General features: G+C 35.3%; 2 protein-coding genes across 5 annotated transcripts in view; one reads left to right on the forward strand and one right to left on the reverse strand.

Annotated features, from left to right (window-relative positions):
- LOC117226287 (glutathione S-transferase) overlaps nucleotides 1–14,859 on the reverse strand; it is a 31,832-nt gene extending 16,973 nt beyond the window's left edge. Inside the window, exon 1 of one of the 2 annotated variants that reach the window (XM_076523357.1) lies at nucleotides 14,838–14,859. The gene's annotated coding sequence lies outside the window, so the exon portion shown is untranslated. Of the gene's footprint in view, nucleotides 1–10,820; nucleotides 10,981–14,837 lie in introns of those variants that run through there. The other variant, XM_033480474.2, reaches the window with a different exon arrangement.
- LOC117226248 (organic cation transporter protein) overlaps nucleotides 1–27,245 on the forward strand; it is a 190,695-nt gene that overhangs the window by 115,789 nt on the left and 47,661 nt on the right. The window contains exon 1 of one of the 3 annotated variants that reach the window (XM_033480418.2): nucleotides 16,126–16,265. The exons of the other annotated variants lie outside the window; for them this stretch is intronic. The gene's annotated coding sequence lies outside the window, so the exon portion shown is untranslated. Of the gene's footprint in view, nucleotides 1–16,125; nucleotides 16,266–27,245 lie in introns of those variants that run through there. 3 annotated transcript variants of the gene reach the window in all.

A 27,245-nucleotide genomic window follows, 5' to 3' on the forward strand; every position in this document is an offset into this window, starting at 1 on the left:
GTGTTCCGTGTCGAATTCTCGAACATCGCGTTGGCCACGTTCGTACAGCCGTGGGTAACCCGGCTTAAAGGCCTGTACAATCCCGGTCTTCGTTTTAGAATCCTTCATTTTTTAACACGTTTTTAATGGAACACCGAATTTCACTTCACTGGGTTTAGGCTCTCGCGAGATGTACTCCAATAATTTAGGACTTTCTCATGCTTTTACGTTATTCAGAACGGGGTATCGATGGCGTGAATTCGATTGATCTCAGTGGGTTTGTTTCTGGGGGAGCTGTGTGGCACGTTGTTTCTTCTTAATTTATGATTAATACGAAATGCACGCCGAGATAGTGAAAATCGTTAGGAGGTACTTTCGGTTAATAAGTGGCAGTAAGTTTTCAGCATGCAAATACGTAAGTTACTGAAATCTACGAACGCAACTTTTGCATTTTATTTTGACATTCCCTCCAATAACTCAAAGAAATTTTAGTCGGTTGGTCCAATTTTGAAAAAGTTATTCCGTTTTAGAAGGTGTTTGGATATTTTAGTAAGTAACTGTATTAACACCGGATTCCTTGTTAAATAAATAATCACATGGAAAGCATAAAGCAAATCAGTAATCAAACATGCAACTCTAAGACAAGTGCTGATTACATGATGATAACTTCGTTGAAAAATTAGTTAATGAAAACGAATATTAGGAGGATATGTATTTATTATTATTATTATTATTATTATTATTATTATTATTATTATTATATTATTATATCAATTTTTTTAACAAAGAGGGTCGCAAGAAAGGGTGTGCAAAAAGTTGAGTTGTCTATTACTACAGATTTCCTAACCACAAAATTCGCTTCAAGCAATATTGATTTCTGAGATTCGAAACTGGTCGCAAAGTGGTCCGTGTGCGTTGACTCTTCTACATATCTACATACCTACAAAATATCTCCATAACTTCTATATATATGCAACAGACCAGTTTTCATTGATATAACCTCGGTATAACCCGAACAAAATTCAAACGTGAGTTAGTCACAATAAGGGTTATGCTATGACATAAGGTAATCACGCCGCTTGTGTTTTTACAGTGGAAAATTTAGCTAATTTCGAAGTTGCAATCGGTGGTGTCTCAGAAGGCGAGGGACGCTTTTAAACGTTCTCGGCCGACAATGACAGAGAGAACCCCTTCTGTAGAATGAAGTGCTGGCGAAAATTAATTAACCACTTGCTCTGGCAATTAATTGATGGTCGCGCGTGACAAACCCGTCTAAAGCTATTTACAGCAAAATCAGACGACTCGACGTACTGTATGGTCGCTATGTCCACGTTTTGAGACAGTCAACAATGGACAAAGGATGTTTGATCTCACCGTGTCGAATATGCTTATCTCTCAATGCTAACGATTGATAACATAACTTCAGCTCGTGTACTAAAGTTTTACCGACATCCAGCTATTCTTGTCTACTGTCGGATAGAAATCGCATATTATTTACGATAATTATTCTGGACGCTCCTAACAACATATATATGATTTCTATCTAACAACATTTTTTTTAATAAATTCTATTATATTATGCTTTTTGTTAAGCTTAAGTACTATTTTTTATACCGGCTACATAATCCACAATCTGATTAAACATTTGTTTTTACATATACTTTGAATTGTGAAATCACCAGTGATCTTCTCCCATCGATTTTCTTCTCATTTTTTTTTGCGAACTTGCTTTTTGTGTTACTACTGCTACCATCCATTTTTTATCTAGCTTATTTGCGATACATATACATTTATGTTGGCGACATTAACGTCACCCCATACTCGCCTATCTTCTTTTCTTTCCCCTTTTGCTCCAATATCGGGACTATCACACACACACACACACACACACACACACTTCCTCCCTCTACTCATCCGATAAAACCTATCCCCTCTCACACCTTCTCACAAAGCTTCGCACATCTTCTCCCTTCGTAGATCCACGGTTTTGTATCCCATCTTTGCTGCATTGTTATTCTTTCAGACCTTTTAACATTGCCTCCCCTTCCACCCCGCTTCTTTCTGATAAGTACTACCCCTGGCAATAAATATTCCATCAAAACCGTGTATACGATTTCTAAAAGAACTTCTTGAATAATACATAAAAAACAGATGCAAACAATTCTCCACGCAGGATTTTCGACAATTTTCATTCAAACTCGCTATCTTTTGGTCACGCATACCTGCCTAGCCCTCTGCTCGACATAACCTTGACAACGAGGTAGTGTTATGGTGATAGAGCCAAGCACAAGCGTGTGTAAATTGTATCGCGTTTAGCTGAAATGATAACAGGCCGTCATTTCAGTAGCTCTAAATCGACGGAATAGTGAACAGTGAGCGATAAGACAAAACGATACAAAAACGTGGAGAAGGCAGATAGATACTGCGTTGGTTTATGGAGAACGTTTTGAAAAATAGCGTCAGTTAAAAGTAACGCGTACCTTAACACGCAAGCGAGCTGGGAGGAAGAAAACCTGCTGCAGCGGTATGAAGCGGTAACAACTCCAGCGACGCGACAAATTTTAGCTTGTTTTCCTAATAATCCCCATGCGAGCTCGTGACAAATTTCACGAGAAAGCGGTATTATCCAAACTATCGTAATCTGGATATGGCGCGCATATTTTGTGCAATAAGTCTTTTTATTTTGCCTTGTAATTCGATTTTTATTAGTTTTTCATCCGGGAAAATCTAAAAGTGCTGGAAACGATCATATTTCATTTAACAAGGATAAAAGGAAGTAAGTATCGAAGATGTACTTTTTCACTGTCGAAGATATTAGTTCATATTTCCCATTGAAACTCCGTATCAACATTTTTCACGAGCTCTGATTGCTGCTGGATGATAAAATCGTAAAAACCTAAGCTTCTTACGTTGGCAAAGAGACCGTTCTGGTTCAGAGACAACTTCCGGCCCTCTTTGAACCAATAATCTCGTTACGGAGACTTCGAACCTCGGATACTTAATGCAATATCGATGTTAGAATCGTGTCTGGTGAAGAATCTTTTCCACAAGGTTTTACATTTTAAAGTAACATTGACAGTGTCGAAAATAAATCCTACGCTGTGTGCGGAATACATGCAATTGATTTTAAAACATACCGTTCAATATGGTTAGCATAGAATAAATATACGGGGATAAGCATGGATGCAGCTGGATAATCTTTTGTGAGAGAATTCACTGAAGAAATGGTTTTTTTAGTATTTTGTTCTATCGATTTTCGTGTATTTGAAAGGCGAGTTTATTTATTTGTCGGGTAAAAATTCCCGTGGAAAAGCTTTATCTTTCCTCATCGATTTTGGAATGGCGAAACTATTTTAAAAGGCGAGATCGTGGATTTAACACAAATTCGCGAGGGAATACTGCAAGTCTGCAATCACCAATCTGGATAAAGCTTTGTGGGTTTGTTGCGTGATAAATCAAATATGTATTTCTATCTTTTCATGAATAACTCTTAACGTACAAAAGATAAAGATAAATATTTCAAGCAAAAATTTAATGATACAATTTGGGTACGGCTAAAAGATGATTTCTATTTTTAAAAACCAAACAGACTATTTGCATGTCGTCGGTCCGCAGGCAGCGATATTCACTGGTGTTATTCGTTTATGGGCAAATATTTTCGAATGAGGTATCTTGGTGCAGCATATATACAGAATGTCCCAAAATTATTGTACAAGCGAGAAATAAGGGGTGCCTGAGATAATTTGAGATAACTTTTTCCTTAGCGCAAATGCAATCCGCATTGTCGTTTACGAGTTATTAACGAAAAACAGTAACCAATGAAAGGCGAGATTAGCTTACGCGAAGCGGCCGAGCCAATGAACAGTCGAAGCCCAGTTTCGCTCATTGGCTTGGTCGCCTCGCGCCAGCCGAGCTCGTCTCTCATTGTTCGATGGTTTTTCGTTAATAAATCGAAAACGAAGCCGAGGATGGTATTTTCATTAAAGAAAAAGTTATTTAAAATGACCTGAGGCACCCCTTATTTCCCGCTTGTACATTACTTTTGGGACACCCTGTACAGTATACGTGGGAAAATGAAGGCACGGGGTCAGTAGACGGTATACAATTTTGGACTACATCCTAAAATAGCAGATTCGTTCTTTTTACCGCTACGAAGAACGATGTTGCTCGTGAACTTTGACAGGGAATTGCACAACCGAATACGGTCACTCATACGCATTTTGAATATTGGATCATTCAAATTTTCGATTGAACTGAACTTTCATTTTTAAAGCTCAAACTTGATATATGTAGGCTAGGTTATCGGGAAATATGGTTATATAAATATTTTATACATATATAAAAATAGTATGAAAAATTGTCAACTTTTCATTCTCGCGTTTCCCTCTGACACACACACACACACGCTTCGATATTGCAATCAAATGTTGATGAATCGTTATGCGCTATTTTCATTTCCATCATATAATGCTCAGGATTTGTGTGTGGTAACAAACCTGTTTTGTTTCAAATTGTTTAATTTATTATTACTGTTATGAACTTGGAACGTTTATTGAGATTTTGTACGCGGACACTCGGAGACATTTAAACTCTAAATCCAAAATAGCTTCTCTGAATTATAGTATTTCCATTTTCCGTGATTTATAATTAGTGCATTGTATACAGACGAAGCTGAGTCTTAAACAGAGCTTTTTAAATATAAAATTGATGATTTGGAAATTGTTCTGGAACGTGATAAAACGATTTTTAGTGGTGCCTTGGAGTCACTTCTCGAGTGCAAAGGGTTAAAAGAACGTGAACGTCTTCTCGAAACTGTTTCGCTAAAAAGCAAGAAGATGCGTTCGACTCGGGCTCGAATTAACGGAACGGTTCATGCGTGTGCAACAGTTCAAGATTTGACAAATCGAGCACGATTACTCAAAACCGTGATATTTCCAAAAGACAAATAAGTCAATAAGCTGCAATCGTGATAGTGATAGTCCAGCAACCGCATTTGACACAAAATCAATGCCCAATGCACCGGCGAACCTTAATTCAGTTCGTGGGCGGACAGGCTGCGGTATAAGGGCTCAAAGTATTATCGTCGTCGTTACGCTACCCCTTTCAAACCCTGAGACGTAGACGAAAACCTTCGCCAATCGTTTTTCATTCTGAATCATTAGTCAGAACGTCGACTTGAATTTCGCTAAAAAACTTAAACTGTTCTATTATTGCGAAGAATTGAACTGTCATGATTTCAACAAAAACTCCAGCGAATCGTTCTTTCTTAGTGAAAGCTAGTAGAAAATTACTAAACGGAAAGGGTTGCATTGCAATATGTATAAGTCTTTAATTACTGTACTCCGGTATTTCTTTGCGTGTTCCATACGTTACTTTACAACGGCAGCATAGTCAATTAACATCAGAACTACCGACCTCGTCAAATTGATATATGTCAGATTCTTTGTTTAACAATTATTTGTCTGTTCACATGTACATCTTTTTATCCATATGTTTCTGGTCGACAGTTTCAATGTTAATACTTGTTTCTTTTGTTGGGTTTCATTACAGGTACATTACATTTGCAATTTATGAACAAAGAATTTCGTAAACATTTATTTATAATTTTCAAAGGCCGGGACATGTTTGTCCGTCATCCGATCGAGCTCGAATATTTACAATGAAAATTTTCGTAAATAAATAACAATCACTCTACCTCACTGAACAAATATTATTAGCTTTACTGTTTTAATACATTCATGAATTTATTACTTAGAGAGAATATTTGCCCAGTATCAGATATTTAGAGTGTTTTCTTAAATCAATACGGAATATTTTTACTTTGTTTTTTCAGACTTACTTACGTTTTAGTCTATAAACGTGAAAATTTAACGTTGTCTATTTCTAGAACAGTTATCTCGGTATCCGTTCTGATTCCTACTGACATGTTAACGACTTGTCAATCATTGTTGGAGGACGTTGGTCTGTTCATTCAATAATAAATTATCTGACGCTTGGATTGATCACGAACACGTACTAGCCACGAAATTGAATTCCGCTCTAATCTCTATATAACATTGCGACGTGTTAACACGGTCAGTTTGTATTCGTTGTAAATACAGTGCGTCACACAGTTAATATCGGAAGTAAATAACAGAAACTTTCAACTGAATTAATACGATCGCAATTTGAACGTTATTGTTGATCGTTCCGCTTAATTAAACCTGGGGTATCTTTATCATTGGATAAATTTTGTAAATTAATTAATTAATAATTTTAAATTTCGTAGTATAATCAAAACTGTTTTACCTATTAATTTCTTGTGCAAATTGTTTGTATGAATTATAAGAAATTTTGAAAGTGTAGAAACTGATATCTCAAAATATTTTATATCGTTTTACACATTTAACGCATTTCATAACTGTTAAACTAATTAAATTACTTGGTTAATATATTATTATGATGGTATTAATAAAAAAAGCATAATTTTTAATATTAACTTAAATAACTTAATTTCAGGAGTTTCTGGTATTATTTTTTATTATTATCTTGGATTAAAAACATATTTTTCCATGTATTTATATCAAAAGCATAATTTTGGTAACGTAATCAAACTTTTAATGCAGTATCCAACATTTAGAATCTTCTTTGATTAGTAATCTATTTCTAAATGGAGGGAGTTACTAATTTCTCTCTCTCTCCGTCTCTCTCTCTCTCTCTCTCTCTCTCTCTCTCTCTCTCTCTCTCTCTGAGAGAGACGTGATCATATACAAGCAATTTTCTCGCTTAAGAACTATTCAGAATTCGCATAGTGCGCGTTATTTAAAAACGGGACGAACTTTTGCGCAATTTAATTTAAGTAGTTACACATTTAAATTAAGTTTCGGCATGTAGTTTTTCTACGGTTAAGTGGTTTTTTATTAAATAAAGTTTTCAATAGCTTCATGTTTAACAACCATTCTGGGAGAACTCATATGCGATAAGTACAAGCATCAAAGAACTAATTTGCTAACTTAAATTGCATTGAAGTAAGAGAATCTGATCAACTCCCAACTACTGAAGGAACACCTAAGGGACCTATGAAAGGCAAGTTGTAGATGTATATTGAATTAATTAAAAAGACCTCCGAAGTAATTTGGTTTCTGGAAACCGGAAATACAATAAAGATTGCTTTAGAATTTTAGCACGTCACGCGTTTCGTCTTTATCATTGAGAACAGCATTAATTTTATAATGTCTACGTCTTGGTTTGAATTCCTAAACTTCAAATTTCTCGGATAATAGGATTCCACCGATTATTACCTCTCTCGTTGTTTATTCTTTCCTATAATTGAAGCTAAGTTTTATATACAGTAACTTCCATTAATATTCAGACCCCTATTAAAACGCATTTTTTTTAGATGATAGAGGGACTAGTCTACTAGACAATGATATGACTATGACGAAACTATGACGAAATAAAATAAAAAACTCTCACTTTTAACTTTATTATATATATTTTGTAGATCTTGTTAAGTTACATGTATGCTGAATATCTGGGTGTCACTGTAATTAGATTTTGCTACATATTACTTTGAATACAAGCTTCAGCATTAATTGTAATTCATACATGCATAGTATAGTAGCATTCTTTAAATCTTTTGTATTCAACCAATCACTGTTTTGAGCTTTGTAAACGACAGGAAGATTCGATGCATGTTTGAAACGTCTCGGATGTTGAGATTTTCCGATCATAAAAAGTGGAAGCAAAACATTATTGTTACTCTTTCCTTTAAACTTGTATACCCTAAAGCTGTAGTTTTCAAACTCGAAGCAAGAATTTTCTTCGGTAGCGTTCGTCAATACAGCCAAGTCTCATCGGCATTAGACATATATGCTATTTTATTGCGTAGCTCTCCTGATACATGAGATGCTGGATGTGTTTTGTAAAGTTTTCTGCACTTGTGAAGTCTGCTGGCAATATTTAGGAGTGCCATGATGTCATGATGGTTTTTAAAATTTCTCAACCGTCCATTATCTCATTACATCTTTGCATTTAATAGCATTGCTTTTTCACACAGAACTGGACCACTAGGTATACTGTTTTTTCTGAATTATAATTTTCAGGCTTTGAGATAATGGTTTCTTCATTCGTTTTTGTTGCTTTATTCGCATTCGATGATGTGAAGATACTAATTTTATAATAAAATCACGGTTCAATCTCCATTGGTCTTTTGAATTTTATTCTTATTACCTTTAAAAATAATTCTAATTGATTGAAGAGCGTGTAAAACGTTTGCGATTTAAGAAACGTGCACTTGCAAAACTTTCACTTGGAACCTAATAGCCTTTAAAAAGTATGTGGGAGAGATTCATTTTACTGCATCGTATTACGTTACAGAAATATTATGTTTCTTTTATCTCAAAGTTAATTTCAACATCGACGTTCCTTTATACTACATTCATTTTTAAAAGCGCTTCAAATTAGAGTAATTACCAACATTCTACGTGTCTTGCTTTTATATGGCTATACTTGACTTCTACATTAATTTTTCATGAGAAACGAGTTAAATTAATTGGAATGATATTTTTGTCATGCATAGTAGCAAATGCGAAACTGTTTCATTTCCATAAAACTACGTGATTTTTACAACCTCCTTAATTAATATCTTTATAAGCTGTATATTTTTATGTCGCAGTATTCACCCTCGTCATGTATCACTTTTTTTCTATCGTTCGGGTAAGAAGTAAGTGCCTGAGAGAGGAAAAAATCGACGAACTCTATCGATATTTTGAAATCGTGTACTACAGGGTGAAGCTAAAAGTTTGCTACGTAAAAAGCAAACTCGAACTTCTGGGTAATAATGTAACGAACTAAGCGTAATTAAGTAATAATTTAAACAGGATCTTAGAAAATCAGAATTCAGGTAGTACATGTGTAACGATGAGTTAAAGTGGACTAGTCCTCGCCGTAGTTTATGCCAAGTTTTCCTAATTAACGTTTCTACATTGAATAATGGCTGCGACTTTATTGTTTGCCTGTTTCTTATTTAATCTCGCTTATTGCGAAGTTTACATTGTCACGCTACATTATCTACATATACCCTCGCCTCTGAAATCGTAATTTTTCTGGTAATTATTGTATGTGTACGCTATATATATAACAAGTTGTCATGCTAGTTATGAAGATTTCATATATAATCGGTTTTAAATATATGGATATAATTCACAAATATAGTCTTGAATATTTTTTCATATTGTTAGAAATAAGAAAGATGTTCGAGGTGAATGATGTTCTTGCTTTCGCTTCTATATGAATAATACGTATATCGTTTAATAAAATAATATGTACTATTGCATATACAAAGTAGATACCTAGCGATCGAAAATTCCGTATATCTTTCATAGAACAGTCGGGTGCATACAAGTATAACACTAAATCTGGTATTGTCAATTATGCACGATTATACTAAGAAATTTATGTGTTCCTAGAATGCAGAGTCGGCAAAGATCGATGACATAAAATAATTCACGAAGCCCACAAATGTTATGCCTTACTTTCTTAACCCTTTGAAGTCTATCGTGACATATATGTCCCACTTATGCATTTCGTACGTCTATCGGAAGAAATGAATCCCGTTTTTCCACAATACACAAATATACCAGTCTTAGAATGCATACCACGCACATATTTGTTTACATGTAACCAATGGGACACATATGTCCCAGCCCTTAGAGTCTGAAAGGGATAACCCACACTAATAAAATCAACATTTCTTGTTATTAGCATCAACATATACGTAAAACTTGACTCCAGATATAACGCAAATTAACGAAAAATAAATCAGACTCCAAAGGGACACAAACATCTTTGCACATAGTTATTCTGTGTAAATATGAACAATAATTTATAGAAATAATACATTTGTTTCTTCAGCTATGTTCGATGTGAATCGAACAAAGTATAACAGTTTTCTTTTAATATTTTTGTTGATTATTTGATATAAATATATAAATATAAGAAGTGTTTTTAAAATGACTACTAGAAAACCATTTCATATCATGGACTATAGAATAGTATATCATACTAACTTCTGTTTATTGAACAGGTTTTACCGAATTCAATTGCATTTACTTCGTACACTTTTTGTGGTTCTGCATAGTTAACAAATTATTATGAAGAGAAATCTGTAGAGAAATCGGAATGAAACTTAATTTTCTCATCAAATCGGTTTTCGTCACACTACAATGATTATTGTATATGACTTATGATGTAACATAATTTTTCCAAGAATAAAATATTATGCAGTTTAATGTTGTGTTTTTTTTATACATTGTCATAAGATTTGTAACGTATTTTCCAATCCTGCTATACTTTCGATATCTTTTCGAAAGTTTTCGTGTATCTCTAGGTAGCGATGCTGTACCGGAAAAAATTTTCTCAATTTTCTTACGTTGATGTGCAATTATCTTCTGGAAATAAATTTTCGTTTCATATCAAGCCAATTTCAAAGTCGCGACAAAACTAAAAAACAACGTTTGTCAAACGTTGAACTATGTATCTAGATATAACGATTGAAGCAACACCGAAAGTATTTAATTTTTCCATGTAATTATGAAGATGTGCTTGTGTATGTGGCAACAAAACGAACGGAACGAGTGAAAATGATCTGTTTCTAATAAAAATACAGCCACCACATTATCAATCCTCTAGAAAGGGAAAGATTTCAAGCATCCGAACGGCACCGCATTCAACAAGTGATCCCATACGTTTAAGTGACAACGTATACTTGACTGACAATGACTACGACAACGTATCAAAGGCTGCCTCTTCGATAATCGTGTTGTTATTGCCCTGTAGCGAAGGAAATGATTTAAACTCACCACCAAAGTCCCCGCGCGGAAGTCACCACACTCGGCTAAGCTGGTCGAACACTCGCGCGGAGCGGGGCTCGTGGTTCGTACTGACGTGAGCTCGCACGCGAAACGAACGAATTCAGGGTCCTCGTGTGCCTTCGGCACCACTTGTTCTCCCCCGTCTACTTCGCTACCCCCAGCCACGTCGAGCACGATGCGCAACCTCGGAATATTTATACCACCCCCCCGCTAACCTGCTGGCCCGATGGTCCGTAGCCCTGCTCCCCTCCCGACCATTCCGATACCCTTTCACCCTACCATTCTTTCGCCCCCTTTCACCCTATTTTCCCCTCCCTCCTTCCAGCCCTACCGTCCGACCGAGGAACTGCTCGAGACGAAAATTGTTTTACGATTCCAACGCGACGATCGTGCACCATCTCCGATGCGCTATTTGCTACTTCGTTTTCCTATTTGTTTCTCGACCTTCTATTTTCTGTAGTCTTACCTTCCTAAATCACTTGGCGTGGAAATGCTGAGTACACAATCTGGAAGCAATCGAACAACGGATATCTGATGTGCCCGTACATCTCTTAGATGTACTTTTTATCCTAACTCTGAAGGATGCCAATATCTCTAAAATAACGAAATACAGTTATGTTTGAAAATGAAATTTAGGAGGGTAAGACGGCGTTTCGAACGATATTGAATGTAATGTAATAGATAGTAATTAACTATGTACACTACAATTCCATTGAAATAAAATATGCATTTTGCGTTCCAGTGAAATGGAACAAGCATCGTAATCTCGTTGGTATTAAGCAAAGTACAATGAATAATAAAAATTCTAATATATTAGGTAATCATAAAATGTGAGAACGGATATGGTTAGCCTTTTCTTTCTTCGCTGGTGTTTAATCAATTTTTAAATGTGGAATGAAGTTCGTAATAAATGGAAATTACTTTATTCTCATATTATGTGCGTAGTACCGGGAATTTTTGTTATAAAATGAAATAAATTGAAGGTATTCATGCGTCATCCTACACTCATTAGTAACTTCGCGGTATTCTGGCAAGAAACGTAATCTGATACTTCGTATTAATTAAACATGTTACTGAATATAACGAGCATCCAGTAATAACAGAATTACAGTTTGAGATATTTTAGTCTGACATGTTTATTCGCAGCATAAGAAGAACAACTGGTTGATAATATAGATGATGTTGCAAGTAGGAACAAGTTCTCGTTTTGAGCAGAATAATACAATTATTCGTGCAGTTATTGCTTGTGAATCAAATCTTGTTTTAGAGTCCGTGGGATGCAAACAAGTCAAAACGCTGGTAACTTTAATACATGAGAACTTTTAACAAATTTTATTTAATTAAATTTATTTCAAACCTAGTTTTTGAAAACAGATTTTATAATACCTGTATTTTAACAAACACGGTTTTCTGAACTGAAGAAGCAAAGAAATAAAATAATGAATCCGAATGTGGAAACATAATATTTGGTTTCGAAATACAAATTAAATTTTCTCAGTTGAAAATAAATCCGGAAATTTATGTTCAAGAGAATGAAAGAAATGGTTATTGTCCTAAATAATTTTGGGATTTTATGTATGTAAGGATTACGATGGAAATATTTCTTTCATAATTCGTCACCGTAAACAAAATTTTTATATTCATTGTAAAACAGTTTATAATGATTAAAAATCCGAACGTTCGCGTGCTCAAGTTCTTAACAATCATAATAGAATGTAATTGCTTATGATCCGACGATTGTCGAGATTGTTCTACATGTTTCTGTTATTTCAACCCTCATTTTATGACTCACGTCACGTTCACTTGCAATTTCACGCAGTGATAATCTTTTATTACACAAAGAAATGATTTCGATCTGTTCTGAACTAAGCAAAACCTTATTGCAATCAATGTAAGAAGCCGTTGTAGCTGTGTGCACTGCCGAATGTGTTGCTTTACATGACGCCCCTGATATTCCATGGAAAATCAAGACCATAAAATTCTCATTCACAAATTTTCTAGTTCGATAAAATTAAAAAATTTCAAATATTCACGAAGCTCTTTTGTTCTATGAGATTTGGTCCCGAAATTTCGTTTACGGATATCGAATTAACATTATCGCTTTTTTGCTGAATACGCGTCCCCCTTAAATTACATCTAATGGGAACATAAATAATAAGGAACAGCGAGCAGCGACTAAAACTTCCTGGGGTTACTCACAAGAATGTCATTGACAACGTCTGTGAAGATCAAGGTCATCAAATCTGCTTTCTCTGAATATCAGTTTTTCTCTTTTTATTGTCAGACTACAGGAAATTCCTTTTGTAAATGTTTTCCCAAGCATGTTCGATTTGCAGAGAAATACCAAAACGACTCAGTTGATAGGGAAAATCCGTTATCAAGTAATAGAACCTCGAAATCGATAATGCCAATGTGATACCTTAAAACATGTCGATCTATCATGGATTCCTGTGACGCGTTCCTCGCCGGCGCGACATGACGCGCGGCGGCGGTAAAATCGAATTTTCAAAGCATGCCGCTTTAAATCACGAGAAATGGTTCGTAGGTAAGTTTGCGTGTCTGGTGGCTTTCACGGCGAATTCATCATCCCGCGGGTATTGCCTCGTAACGCATTTCCATGTAACACTATATTCGACGGCGTAAACGACCACGTGAACGGGGGAATGCGACCGGCGCACGTTAAGCATTATACCGTGCCTGGGTCAGTTAATTGGTCAGAGCAAGCCAGTTAGTTTCATTACGTTACCTCCATCTTCGTGAGTTTCGCACAATAGAGGCCTCTTCCAGTATCGGGGCCACTAGGACTGGCTGCGCGCTAGAGCCTCCATATCCGAACCAGACGCGTCCCTATCCAAATCCTATCTACCTAATAAAAGAACAGTCTCAGCTGGTGGAGCCCGACTTTTTCGAGATTTAGTACGGACGGTGGTTCACGTCAAATCTCTCACCTATCATTCATCATTAAGCAGTATGTCATCATGTTGTTCGAAGGAATAAAGACTGGGTTAAGGAACGAATTGTTCTCCGACTCACATTTTTCGAGGTCAACGATGTGGTTTTTAAATGGGATTGTGTATTTTTATTACCGTCACATAGTAGTCGATTACAAGATGAATACAACGATATATCACAGGGTGACATTTGTGTTACCTCGAGCATAAAAAATGAGTACAAATTTGTTACCGAGCACATTTTATTTTAGAAGTCGAAGGGTTTGCAGCGATAAGGAAGGAATTCCACTTTTGACACATTTTCATTCACCTAAATTTTATATTGTCCATACGTACAGCAAACGTTTATAAAACTTTGATCGCAAATATCGAGTCAATTCTGACAAAATTAGGTGTAAAATTTGTAAGAACCGTGTACTCCGATATATTCGAATAATAAGGATATACATACGTATAATAAATAGCATTTGTAGTGCAGTGACAAACATTGCCGCCTACAGATTTTTCGCCCAGAGTTCGATCCCATTAAGAGAATACTTTTTTTCAGGCAAAGTAGTTGCCCTGAGACAACTACTTATACCATACTACAATTTAATGATGTGAAACTCGACTTTAAAGTTTGTTCATCTTTGTTTTAGTTGTCGTCTTTTCTTCTACCGCAATTGCCTCCGTCCGACATAGTGTTTACAAACATTGACAATGATGGAAACATTCTGTTTGCTGTATAGTTCGCAACGATTAATATTTGTAAACACCGTCTCGGACGGAGGCAGAAGAAGAATAAACGACAACTACAGTAAATTCTCCCTGAAAGGTCCGGAACTCGGAACTGAAAATGGTAATCTTATAATTTTTATAGAAACTCGGGGCGATCAGCAAAAAAGGCAGTGGCCAGCATGCTGGTGTATATTAATATGAGTACATAGTAATGCTAGAATAAAAACGATGACTTAATTTTTTGCCACGATTCGAAGGCAATTCGGAGGCCACGTGCCACGATTCGAAGGCAATTCGGAGACTACATGCCACATTTTGACGAAAATTGATCACGTACCTTGTATGTAGCTCCGCGATTTTCACTCACACCCGAACAGACCATTTTGTGTTGTCTTCCGGGAATTCGCGTCGCGTGCCGCATCACACTCTTGGCCGACTCCGTCGAACGTCTTAGCATCGACGTAACAATGAATTGTATAGGTGTAGGACTGGCACAGAGAAATTCGCAGCATCCTCTGAAATTTGACATTTTCGGGAGAGACTGCTGTAAATCCTTTTCAAAGATGGGTATTTTTGGAATCATACTAATATATACTTTAAAAACAGTTCTCCTAATACAATTATGTATTATTATACATTAAAAGGATAGGTAAGACAATAAAATGAATGCAGAATACAGGAGAAAATTATTTTTTCATTCGTCATTTTCGCAATTTATACACATAATAATATCATTGGTGTGAATTTTACAAATAAATCTATTACATGTTTTATATATTGTCTTTAATTATATTATAATTATAATATAATTTAATATATATATATATATAATTTAATTATATTATATTGTCTTTAACATCTGCCTCGGAATCTTGCATTTCAGGTTCAATGTCACTTTGATCATCCGAAGAATTATCACTATTTCCAGGATCTTCTAGTTGTCCAAAGACAGTATTTTCGTCCTTGTTTAAACAATTTTCTCCTGACATCGCAATATAGTATATTATTTCAAGCGAAATTTTACAAAGAAATGGAATAAAATTTTACACAGCACTTCACTGTTCACCTCTATGCTGATTACTGGACAGGAACTGTATACAATGTGCGTAACATTCCTTACATACTTTTCAGATTAAGTGTGACCCAGGGTTAGCCGACCGAGCGTTGAAGTTTAAAGTTAAAGTTAACACCGAATAAAAAGTATTACCGACGTACCGCAGCCAAAATACATAAACTAAAACATCGCGGTCCGTAACGAGCTAAAAGCTAATAATCTGTACTTTGAATCATCGATAAAATCTGTTTTCCATCAAATATTTAATTGATTCGGTCCATAGATATACAGCTGGCGAAACATCTTGACAGGCTAGTTTACGAATGCTTCCTGTGGGTTGTGGTTCGAGCCGACACAGCAGTCTTGTTACGACTGAAAACTGAGTTGCACTAGGATAAAGCCGACAAAGAAGCGTGCACACGACGGAACGACACTGCTTGCCGCGAAGGATCGTCGAGGGCATCGTTAATGACCCGCTATAAGTGGCGAAGAATTGTACGCTCGCACGCTCCGCGTACCCTGATCGACTGCAGGGCCTCTAAAATGCGGGCCACACGTCCGCAAGTTTTGTTATCGTTGCAACGAGCGAGATGATAGAGCTTAGTACAAGGTTAGTCGGCGATGAGTGAAGTGCTAGTCCTCTCTTCTGTAGCCACTGTTTATCGGTAGCGGCTAGGACCAGGAGGATTTCATCGGGATTCCATTCCTGGCGTGAGTGTGATGCGCACTTTTCGTTTTCCCTTCACTCGAACACAATGCAGGAAAAGGCCCAATAGAATTCTACTGAAATTTCATGTTCCTGGAACCATCCTATTCCGCAAATCGTGAGGAACCACAAATCCTCCGCGATTACTTCGCCGAAATACGCAATCGCAAAAAGTAATCAGAAAGATGAAACTTTTAATTTTTGCCGTAAGAGCAACAGAACAGTCGTGAACACTTGAAGTTAATGTCTCTAGCATATTGTACACTTCCTATGTACGTATATCTATATTATTATATTATATATATCGTTATATCATTATATAGTATAATGATATATATAGTATATATCATTATATTACGTATATCTATATAATCTATATTATTCTCCTTTATCATTTTATAGCTTGTCATCTTTAGTTTAGATCTTTTTCTGCAGTTGATATAAATTTAATTCAAAAATGCTATTCGAGCTTTTTGCTTTTTGTGATTTCTTGTTTCACAATTATTTGGCGTTGAGAACTTCCGGAATTATTCACAACTTTATCGTTGTACGGAATCACCTTACCGCAATGTTTTTCATTCATAATTATGATTTATTAATAGTTGAAAAAACAAGAATTCGACTTCGTTTCTACTATAGTCGTCTTACAAGCTGGCTTGACGTTTTCATTGGATTAACACTCAAATTTAGACAAAGATGCGTCGACTGTTATTCATAGTGCGTCTTGAAACTTTGAGATGCCAAACTTTTCAATAATTTCGAGCTGTCTAGTAGTTATGGCAGCATAAATCAGGCGTGCTGAAGTCTACTGTTCAGCACATTATAAATGGATGAGGTCCTTCAACTTATTATTCTGTGCGAACGTGTTTTAACTGTCAGTTTTCTCTTGGTATTGTTTTTAATCTGTATTTCAGGTACATATTATATTCCAAATATCAGTATTTCGATATCATCCAAAATCTGTGTAGCTGATTCAAATATTTCACAAAATGACATTTATCTTATTTCAATTCGTTTCCGATGCCAAGAAATATAATTAACATTATTCATTTATTCATTTCTTCAACAAATTATTAATTTCTTCTTTCAACAACATTATTCATTTATTTTGAAATAATTTTGTTGATAGATGTGCATTAGCAAAAAGGTGTTGATTGTGCCATGTATCTGACTAGTTTAAATTCAGTATACCTCCTCCCATACTATGATAAGATGATTTAGGTTGTTGAAAAACAGTGAAGAATACTTTTAAGTAGATTATCATCAGTCTGCGAATTTGTATGAAAAATAAAAATTGCCAGCATTGATTGCAAGATAGAGAAGCTGCATAGACATTTCTGTCATTTTTTAATTATTTTATTGAGTATTTTTAAAATGTTTAAATTTTTCACTGTTTTGTATTTGGTCTCTACTTACTTTTATCGTAAAATTATCAATTTAACCACCACAATGTGAAAAAAATGAAATCGGAAAGGAGCTTAAATATCGAATAAATGTGCATATACGTATGTATAAAAACGTAAGTGTATTAAATGTCGTGAGATTACCGACGAAATGAAATCTGGGCGAAAAACGAGATATTCGTGTTTTATGGTAGGTTGAATTTTTCTTGTTGATTAATTTAACGTATTTTAATCCATGTGAATTGTAAGGATTATAAGTTAATTTTAACATCCAAATATTATAGAGAAATGAATCCTGTGTGCCAGATTTTCCGAACAACAAATAAGATATTCTGTCAAAATAGTGAATTAATTATTGTCTCAAATAAAATAAGGTTTGTATTTATATTTTGATAGCGTTTTGCCTTGATAAATATTTTTAGCACGTACAATATCGACAATTGCTTTGACATTCAACGAAATATCTATTCGTACTAATCCTGTCCATTCTCGACCAGTTTTTGCACATCAATAGCTACAAATTTTCTAGCATATGGCTACGAAAATGGAAATTCAATTGGTATGAATGTATAAACAATTTAGTATCGATTGATTTCTTATTAGTCTTTTCTCTCGGTTCTCCTGTCATCGATCGGAATATAAAATTTAGGGAAAAAAGGCATGTGAACTTTCCTCTATAGACTGATAAATGAGTGAAAAATTGTAAATATCGTAAAACTAATATTTTCAAAGTTATAAACATGTTACTGTTTCTGTTTATATTAATTCCCTATTACAACGTTTATTCGCAACTTTACTTCGCAATTAAAGATTCAGAATCATTTTCAGGAACACGTGGTTTGGTTTCTGCCTGTTAAAACATTTACATCTTCCACCTGCGTTTCATTCAGCAATTAAAATTTAACGAATCTGACATTTTGAATGTTTCAACAAAAAATGGGTCATAACGGTAGTAAATATTTATTCTTCAGTTAGAAGGTCAAATAAATATCTCTTTCAGTTAATTTAAAACAGTCGAAAATATTAAGTGATTCTATAAATAATATTGTTCTTTCCAACTTTTCTAATTAAAAAATTGATAAATGTACGTTTATTTTTAATCTTTGATGGAAAATGACCATCGTTTTATACTTTCCTTACTTACTTTTATATTTTCTTAGTTTTCAACATACTTTTTTTATGCCATTTTCGAAAAATTTTTACAATCTTAAAAGTACAAGTTGCCATTTAAACTTTCTAATTTTTGCCAAAGTAGCTTTTCCTGTGTACTGCGATATTATCATAATGAAAAAAATGTCTTCGTTTATCCATCAGTGCTCCATGTTGACAATTAAACTGTTTACTGTAAATATTCGCTAGTATAGTCTGTTGTTTCTGTATGAGTCCATATGGAATTAAACTTCTGACGTCCCGCTACATACGTAATATCTTTTTTCGGTTGTCGAGTTCAAAATTCACTTTTTACCTCCAGTAACAATCTACTCAAAAAATGGACTACTATTTTGACGTTCACGCAGTGTGGCATAAATGTTAATCCTCCGGATGCAGTCCGCGACGGACTGCAACAACCCATTTTCCGAGAGTAGAAGTTCTTTTCATCCGATGCCAATATCGATGTGCAATACCACCATTACTCTCTAACCTACGTTTTACTTTCTCATCAGTCAAACACACAACAACAGTTCTCAAATTTTGCAAATCTCCTTCGACGTGCTTACATTCGCCGCATTGTTCACGAATATTTTTGACAGTGCTCTTAGTCATACTGTCTTTTTTGGTTTGAACATTTGATGGCGTTCATTATTTAAACTCTTCCAATGTCAACAATACCGATTTCAATACTTTGCACGTACATTGTTACAGGCTATCTAAAGCGTACGTTTATTTCAAGAAAGATGTGGGATGACATTATTTATGGGATAATCCACTATAACCAAATTTGCTACAGCATGATACGTTAAACAATAGCTGCAAAATCTGATAAATCATATTAAATATGACTCAAATTCGGCCCTTATGAATTTTAAATAGTGAGATAAATTTTGTGCTCTATATTTTATAAAATAATCTATAAAAATGCTAATATTGGTAGTTTGAGATAGTAGAACAAATTACGTGTGACAGAAATTACGTATGCATAATAATGGCAGATACGAATAGTAAGATAAACAAAACAGTAATTAAATAAGTCAGATGAACCCACGCGAATTAAATATACTGTTCCAGTGATACGATTTGCTAAGTAATTTATCACGATCGGATGAGCAAGAAATCAGGTCGACCGAGCGAGAGCAAACATCAAGACAAGGTTTCAAGTAACCGATTGGAACATTTTGAAAAGCAAGGAAGCGCGCGGAACGAGACAACAAAATAATTTGAGAAGATTAATAGCAATCACCACGTAGGTCGGGTTGCACCATTGTTTGACGAACGTCCTCCGCCCCTCCGTTGAACTTCGAAACTGGGTTGCATAACGGATTGCCAGTCGAGGCAATTTCGCGTACAAACTCTTAGCTCCGGATACAAATACAAATACAAAAAAAGTGCTGTCTTAACGGCGCGAAATCCAAATTAAGAACAGTCAGTCGCATGATGAATTAACTTTGCCGAACGTTCCAATTTTTATCTACTATATTGTTCTAAATATTACCTCTGCAAATATTTGGTATCTTTTGTGCTACTACGTGTGTGTGTGTGTGTGTGTGTGTGTGTGTGTGTGTGTGTCTGCACACATACAATAATTAGTAATTAGTACTTATTTGGAGAAAAAGTTTAAAAGAAGTTCGTTTCTTTACTTTCATCAATAACTTTATGTATATATTTAAACATGTGTATATTTAGTAGTGTATGTATATTTCATAAAATATAACGAAGATTATTCAATTAAATTAATCAGAGCTAGGTAATTAAGCGTAATACATATAGTGAAGGATTAGTATCTCTAAGAAGGTTTAATACAATTTTATAGGTATTTCTTGTCAAAGTAAATAAAACTTGAAGAGTCTTGAAGAATAAATGGAATAATAGAAAAATATTAAATGGTTATCTGGTCTTAATAAAACTTATTAATTGCTAACATTGTCATCTGATTGCTGAAGGAAATTGCCAGGAAATTAAAATTCTCTCGAACCAATGACAATATTATTATTCCGGCAGAAAAAGACGTAGTTCAACGTGGATCTTGGAAATAGGATAAGCGAATATGACGATGATCTGCAGCTGGCAAAAATAAGGCTAACAAGCAGTGTGATTAAAAGTTTACTTTTGGGTTCGTGCGATGGTACACATGATTTGTTGCTTGAAAGCTTACTATTAATCACTAATTAACAATCGAATCTATATTTTAAACATCGATAACAATTATCACAATGACCAAAGTGTCACGATTAATGAATATAATATATATTTATTAAATGCGGTTGAAAGATCAATATTAAACGGGGCATTGAGTACAAACACACATTACGAACACGAAGAATACAACAAAATATAATGAACTAGCAGAGCCATACCGAAACGAAAATCATTTTATTCTTTTAGAATACAGTTACCAGTACGTATAGATAAAAATATGAATACTTTCATATATCGATCTGATATTATACAGATATTTCGGTTTCTATGAACATTACAAATATGTAACCGAAACATACCGGTAAGATATAATTTTTTGACCCCTGCGAATAAAGCCTTGACTCCTCAAACCAAAGTGTTATCTTCAATTTGTTCCAAGAAAATCATGTGCAAGGGATTAGGTTACGCATCGACCAAATTAAATCTTCGGTCGATAGAATGTTACATTTATCTTCATGAACGGTAACGAAAACCGTCGGGAGCTTTCAGAAATCAATAACAGCTTCAGGATACGTTAAACGAATTGATACGTCGCATCTAGATGGTGAACGTCACCGATACGAAGTTCGATCCTCCATTTCTGGCGACGGATCACTTGCCGCGAATCTAAAAGCGTTTAAGCTCACTTTAAAAACGATCAATCGGCATCGAAACGATTGATTTGCGATTGCGGGGGCAGCACGCGCTCGGTGCAGTGGTTATTGGTCGCATGAAACGAGATATATAAACGAAACAGTGTCAATTACAGAACATTGCAGAAGATCTGTGTATTCGTGGAGAACGAGGGAGAAAGTGGCAGTCTGACTTTATCGATCCAGCCACTTTAGCCGCTGGAGAACTCTTCCGTTCGAACGTTTCGCGACCGACTGAAATTCCGCTCCGTCCAAGATTGGGTATACAAAGAGCGTCTCGATAATCAAGCCATATTGTACGAGGAACCTCTATTCCGTCAGCACAGGGCATCATGTTCCCAAAATTCGAGGTTTATATTCGTCGCGCTGTCCCGCGGCGAGTATTTCCATGGTCCTCTAGTGTAATGACTTCGCAGTTCAGAATGTCAGCTGAGAACGTGTACAACATAAATCACGATTTTTTTCCTGGTCTAGGCTAGGTTGACACTATTTTCTCTGTCCGATGTCTGCCGTGCCATTCATTCTTGGCGATGGCTACGTCGAATTATCATTGTACAGCCGCGCATACGGCGAACAAATGTGCTTGATCTGAGATCCGAGGCTTTCGTATTCACAACCCGGCGCCGTGCGCCGTCCAGTTCTCGTGGTTGAGGTTTTCAGGTGTAAAAAGTGTAGTCTTTTGAATAAAACATACGATAATATTCGTGAGATTTACGCTCAGTTTTATCTGAGGTCATATGACTCATCGATGCTGATCATTGTCGTATAGCGATCGTTACGATGATAGTGTCACACCCGGCAGCTTTTCCGTTTGCAATGTCACACCAATGACAGACCATATTGCCCGCACACTTTTTATAAAGAATCATTAATTTATCTTTACGTTTTCTAAGCCTCGAATTTGAATTTGCCCATATTAGCACGATCGACCGGTTTCTCTCTACACCAGTCGGCAAAATGGTCACCTTGAAAATAATCGGTATAAATATTTAATGACACCTACTTAAAGTGCAAACCTACTACGTGAAACAGTGTCGATTAATTGGAGCCAATATCGTTGTGAATCAAATGTATGTTGTAAGGAATGTTTTGCGTACGTTTGTAATGAAATTGTTTTCTTTTTTTTTAAACAGATACCTTTTCGCGTACTGTTTCTACGTTTCTTTTTCCTGCTCTTGCAAGTTTTAAGAAAAAACACTGGTTGACCTTTGCTTTAGAATGTCTAAAAAATATTCTAAATAATAAATAACTTAAATGACACAACTGGAACATCCGATCTGTGCCGTATGAAATTTTTATACGGTGTGCATGCTAAAGGTTAAACGAAAATAATAAAATATGAACGAAGCTGTGAAAAAAGGATACTACCGTTAAAAATAGTGTCTGAAACAATACACAACGACTTCTATTGACGTTTCGACACTCTCTAAAATAGCGCCTTTGAAAAATGAATTCAAACGATTTGAGTGTTTTTTGCGAAACATTGAAAAAATTTTCTAAATTTTCTTCCGTTTTATATTCTTTTAGGATTTGATAATGCAGCGTCTATTCTAACTTACATGATTTTGTCTACTAGAGAGTTTATGACGATGACTTACATATAACAATTGATGTTTAACTCGAAAAGTGCTTTAACGATTTTGGGTCGCCTTCTCAATGTCAAGGCATCCTGCAAGTAGATTCTTCTGGACTACGCCGTATATGTCTGTTTCTATGTTGGTTAAAACATCTATGGTGGAGCTGTATTGTCTAAAACCATATTGAATTGGGCATTGGAGATTGTTCGATTCCAGGTACCATCAAAGTTTTTGGTTAATAATTTTTTCTAGCAATTTAGGCATTTTGGTCGATAATTTTCTTGTTTATGTTTGTCCTCGTTTGGTTTGAGGATAGGTACTACTACACAACATTCTTGCAATTGTCCGGAGAAATTTTTTGAATTCATATGCAGTTGTATAACTTGGGTAGGCAACTTATTCCAATTTGTGATAGACATTTTAGTAGTTCGTTTAGGATTTTGTACGGTCCTGGAGCAGAATTTTTTCAGTTCATTGGTGGATATTGGTACGTTTGAAACAGGATTTATGCTGTTCTTGACGCAGCGATTTAAAGTCCCTTTCAGGAAAGCATCATGGTCTGGATTATTGATTAAGAATGATGGATTACAGTTTTTGTTGTTTAACACTAGATTTACGCGGCATAAAAAACAGCTGTTTTATATTAGTTTATAAAAGTAACGATAATACATTTATTCTGATTTTTAACAAGTGTTATTGTAACATTTAGTAAAGTAACATATAAATAACGTATAAAGTAAGTAACATATAAATTAAATAAATAAATGTATTTTTACGATATGAATAATCGTAAATTAAAAAATTAGTGACCTGTTATTTTGGCGGGTTCTGTAAATCCGGTGTTAAGTTCAGTTGAAACTGTATAGCGAGTACATTAACAATATCGTCGGGATGGATTACGAATTTATGGGACAAATATTGTGAAAAATCGCTACTTTCCCGACGTTTTGACTAATAATGCGCATAAATCTTTAAAACGATTAAATAAAAAAATCAACATTTTTTGACATGGAATAATTCTTGAAGCAATTGGGGAGCATGCAATAACTATCGTTAATCGTAACGTATTAACTTTCTACGGTACATCATTTGGAATCGCATACGTGATTACGAAGAGGAATAATGGACTCGATAATCGTTTCATTGATTGACAACTTCCTTGGATTTTCTTACCTCTCACTCTGTCGACGTTAATGCTCTCTCTTTCTAAGATTGCAGGATTCAAGTAGGATTTACCTAGGAACAATTGGTTAAACATTACGGTAAAGGGGACGATTAGGAAGAAATAATACAAATATTGTTGCAAGGAAAAATATTATATTTACAGTATTTTGCATCCTCGATTTAGTTGACATTCATCCAAAGAACTTGTCGTCAAATTAATCTTCCAAAATTCATTACATCGAATTATCCTTAATAAATATATATTTTTATTTATTTTAACAACTGTTTTTATCTTTCCGACAGTTGAGTTATGTATTTCACCATCTTTAATTGTTGGTAGCTTATCATTCGATGAAATTGTCGAGAGAAAGTCAAAAGAGAAAGTGTTCTTATTTTCTTTGTTAATCCGAGCAATTGCAACTTTGCAAACATTTCCTTAGACATTGTCTAGGGATTCTCGCAATGAGTCGAATTTATTTCTTGGACTTGTTTCCCGCAAATCTGTGGCACTGAGTTAATTTCATACTTATTCATATTACATTTCCGCGGAAAGGTTAATGTCCTTAATGTTCACCTGCTGGAGAAATGTATTATTGCATACACCTGTGCACAAGTGCGTCGCAATTGATCAAATAGTTCTTGAGTTATGCTGTAGGCAAACTTGAAAAAGCGTTTCTTTGCGGATACGAGTGAAAGCACGTTTATAAGATCATTAGCACATAGAATTTCGATTCGTAACTTCTGAATTCTAATCGCAACATACTAATCGACGCAATAAAGTAAAAATGCGACTCGTTACTTGAGGCTCTCCCCTGAAATCTTTACCTCATTTCACAAATTACTAAATAGGGACTATCATGACGCTGCGGCTGTGAAAGGAAAGGTGTCATCGATCAAAGACACTGCCGTCACCGTCATCGACTCCGATCATTCATTCACAGTCAGGGTCAACGTAATAACGCGCACCTTGGTTGCTCTATTACCATAAACATAAACGCGTTGCTTTTCTGTGCCAGCTGTCACTGGCACGTTCCTGTGTGCAAGCAACACAAATACAAGGAGCAACACACCGACGATACCCGAAGTAGATCGAGCGCGTAGCTGTTTCGTGCGCTCACGCCCTCGATACGATTTTTTCTTCCCCGATTTGCGACGGTGCACCGCACCGCACCCCACCGCGCTGCACCGAACCGAACCGAACGACTTCAACATTGAAATTGAGCTTATATGTGCGTACGTTCATATGTACATATTACGTTGAACGTCACGGGCATTGATATTCAAGGTGTTTAATGTTAAAGACGCGGGCGTGTCGAGCGGCTGCCTCGCGGTAACAGGGAATTCAATTGGCAACAAGGGAAACGTTGCACAATAAAATAATTGCCATTATGACTAATCGTGGGCAATACTGCGAGCTGTCTGACCCTGACGCGAGTGGACGAATTCTAGGCGTCCGACTCCGGGACTAATCACATAGGAGAAGAAAGGAAACACAGCTCACTGGACGGAAACATCATTGTAAAACACGCGACTGTTGTGTAAGGAATTATTTCTTTCGTCTTTTAGGAAATGTCTCAAATGTTTTGAGCGTCGTTCTTATTGTTGAATCAAAGCTGATCAACCGGACACCTTACAAACTCACAATTGACCGATGACTGTAATTTTTTATCGAACATGGTATCGCCATAGAGAAAACAGACTACATAATTATTATATGTACCAATTATCATATGAGCCGTTTATTTAGAAAGTGGCATAAGTCACTTTGTTTTTAAGTCGATATATTTAAGGGTTTGCGTTTTAACACGTTTAAAAATATGGATGCTAACTTTCGAGAAGATTTACTTGTATTTGTTATCTCAGGATACTGATATTTCTCTCAGTATAAATAATTTCGTATAAACATTAAAAAATCACCACTTTTCATTACGGTAAAGTTAAGTTAGACTTATGCCACTTTCAAAAAAAATATATATACATATATATATATATATATTTTATATATCAAACGCAGCTGTTTTACAAAAGTTTATCTTTAACAATGTTCGCATCCCTTTTTCTCTCTCTGGTTTTTCTTTACCTAATATACTATATTATTCTTTATAAATATTGTACATGTACAATAATAATTATCGCTTGTGTCATCCACGAATGACATCGATGATATCAGCTGCTGTGAAATTATTATATTATTTGTTTATCATTATTTTTGTGGAATTACAACGATGTTGGAAAGAAAATTTGTAGATGGATGGTTTGAAGAGTGTTAATAAGAAGTGATTTCACATTGGTTCAGAAGGAAAACGAACCTATTCTTTGGAGCAAAATATGAATCGCTAATGCTACAATAGTACGTGTTTGGCAAAGATTTTTCATAGTGTGAGAGTGCATTTTATCGATCTTACAATGAACTAGTACGCCTAAAAGGCATTCCACGGAAGATCTGGTAGAAAATAATTAAAAATATGTCAGTACCAGAAGAAGATGTGGTATTCCAAAATGACAATGACTCTAAGCATATGTTCCATCTTCAACCATTTAGAACATTAGACTGATCCGTTCCGATTTGAAATCAGTGAAGAGTGTCTGGACATATTTAGATATAAAGTGTTCAATAAAAGTGTAACACGTGCTTCAACGTAATTGATTGATTTGCGACGAATTGTACAGAAGCAATGTTTAACCAGCTTTAAAAAAAATTATTACGTTTCAAAAAGTGTTCGAATACTTTTTGCCAGGGGCAGTATTTGTATTTTCTTTGTAACTTTCTAGAAAAATCAAATCGTTTGGTGAAATTTCAATAAAGTTATTGCGTTTCAAAATTAACGCTATATTTTTCTGTAGGTGTGTAGGTA

The sequence above is a fragment of the Megalopta genalis genome, chromosome 6, assembly GCF_051020955.1.
Source record: "Megalopta genalis isolate 19385.01 chromosome 6, iyMegGena1_principal, whole genome shotgun sequence".
NCBI classification, from domain to species: Eukaryota; Metazoa; Arthropoda; class Insecta; order Hymenoptera; family Halictidae; genus Megalopta; species Megalopta genalis.